This window comes from Carex rostrata, chromosome 3 (genome assembly GCF_964058835.1).
Source record: "Carex rostrata chromosome 3, lpCarRost1.2, whole genome shotgun sequence".
Classification (NCBI taxonomy): Eukaryota; Viridiplantae; Streptophyta; class Magnoliopsida; order Poales; family Cyperaceae; genus Carex; species Carex rostrata.
The window spans coordinates 16161700-16164199 of record NC_135920.1 but is presented as its reverse complement, the minus strand read 5'-3'; positions in this window follow the sequence as shown (position 1 = coordinate 16164199).

Genomic DNA, 2500 nt, shown 5'->3' with positions numbered 1-2500 from the left:
TTAGTTTTCCCCAACTCGTGGCCGCATCCGCTTAGTTTTCCCCCGCTGAACTGTTTTCGGGTCACTTTTGCCCAACGTTAGCCGCTTCCGCTTGCCGCTGGGATGTTTTCGGGCCATTTTTCCCCAACACTTGGCCGTATCCGCTTAGTTTTCCCCAACGCGTGGCCGCATCCGCTTAGTTTTCCCCCGCTGAACTGTTTTCGGGTCAGTTTTGCCCAACGTTAGCCGCTTCCGCTTGCCGCTGGACTGTTTTCGGGCCAATTTCCACCGACTCTTGGCCGTATCCGCTTAGTTTTCCCCAACGCGTGGCCGCATCCGCTTAGTTTTCCCCCGCTGAACTGTTTTCGGGTCACTTTTGCCCAACGTTAGCGGCTTCCGCTTGCCGCTGGACTGTTTTCGGGCCAATTTCCACCGACTCTTGGCCGTATCCGCTTAGTTTTCCCCAACGCGTGGCCGCATCCGCTTAGTTTTCCCCCGCTGAACTGTTTTCGGGTCAGTTTTGCCCAACGTTAGCCGCTTCCGCTTGCCGCTGGACTGTTTTCGGGCCAATTTCCACCGACTCTTGGCCGTATCCGCTTAGTTTTCCCCAACGCGTGGCCGCATCCGCTTAGTTTTCCCCCGCTGAACTGTTTTCGGGTCACTTTTACCCAACGTTAGCCGCTTTCGCTTGCCGCTGGGCTGTTTTCGGGCCAATTTCCACCGACACTTGGCCGGATCCGCTTAGTTTTCCCCAACGCGTGGCCGCATCCGCTTAGTTTTCCCCCGCTTAACTGTTTTCGGGTCACTTTTCCCCAACGTTAGCCGCTTCCGCTTGCCGCTGGGCTGTTTTCGGGCCATTTTTCCCCAACACTTGGCCGTATCCGCTTAGTTTTCCCCAACGCGTGGCCGCATCCGCTTAGTTTTCCCCCGCTGAACTGTTTTCGGGTCACTTTTGCCCAACGTTAGCCGCTTCCGCTTGGCACTGGACTGTTTTCGGGCCAATTTCCACCGACTCTGGGCCGGATCCGCTTAGTTTTCCCCAACGCTTGGCTGCATCCGCTTAATTTTCCCCAGCTGAACTGTTTTCGGGTCACTTTGTCCCAACGTTAGCCGTTTCCGCTTGCCGCTGGACTGTTTTCGGGCCATTTTCCACCGACTCTTGGCCGTATCCGCTTGGTTTTCCCCAACGCTTGGCTGCTTCCGCTTAATTTCCCCCAGCTGAACTGTTTTCGGGTCACTTTTGCCCAACGTTAGCCGTTTCCGCTTGCCGCTGGACTGTTTTCGGGCCATTTTTCACCGACACTTGGCCGTATCCGCTTAGTTTTCGCCAACAATTGGCTGCATCCGCTTAATTTTCCAAGCTATACTGCTTTCGGGTCAGTTTTGCCCAACGTTAGCCGCTTCCGCTTGCCGCTGGGCTGTTTTCGGGCCATTTTCCACCCACGCTGGCACCGACGGGGCCATGTACACCCACGCGCGTGTACATGAGGGGGCACCCATTTTTGAAAACCTTGCCCCCCTATAGGGGAATATGCATTTTGAGGCTCTAGCCACGCCCAGGGTTACCACCCCCTGAAAATCCCCCAAGTCAAAATCACCCATGTAAAATATTCAAAAAAATCTCAAAAAATCACAAAAAATTTATAAAACCAAATAAATTCAAAAAAAAAAAAAAAATTCAAAAATTCAAAAAAAATTCAAAAAATTCAAAAAAATTCAAAAAAATTCAAAAATTTCAAAAATTCAAAAAAAGTCCAAAAACCCAAAAAAACTTCAAAAATTTCAAAAATTCAAAAAAATTTCAAAAAAAATTTCAAAAATTTGCCCCGCTGAACTTTTTTCGGGTCAGTTTTGCCCAACGTTAGCCGCTTCCGCTTGCCGCTGGACTGTTTTCGGGCCAATTTCCACCGACTCTTGGCCGTATCCGCTTAGTTTTCCCCAACGCGTGGCCGCATCCGCTTAGTTTTCCCCCGCTGAACTGTTTTCGGGTCACTTTTGCCCAACGTTAGCCGCTTCCGCTTGCCGCTGGGCTGTTTTCGGGCCAATTTCCACCGACACTTGGCCGCATCCGCTTAGTTTTCCCCAACGCGTGGCCGCATCCGCTTAGTTTTCCCCCGCTTAACTATTTTCGGGTCACTTTTCCCCAACGTTAGCCGCTTCCGCTTGCCGCTGGGCTGTTTTCGGGCCATTTTTCCCCAACACTTGGCCGTATCCGCTTAGTTTTCCCCAACGCGTGGCCGCATCCGCTTAGTTTTCCCCCGCTGAACTGTTTTCGGGTCACTTTTCCCCAACGTTAGCCGCTTCCGCTTGCCGCTGGGCTGTTTTCGGGCCAATTTCCACCGACTCTGGGTCGGATCCGCTTAGTTTTCCCCAACGCTTGGCTGCATCCGCTTAATTTTCCCCAGCTGAACTGTTTTCGGGTCACTTTGTCCCAACGTTAGCCGTTTCCGCTTGCCGCTGGACTGTTTTCGGGCCATTTTCCACCGACTCTTGGCCGTATCCGCTTGGTTTTGCCCAACGC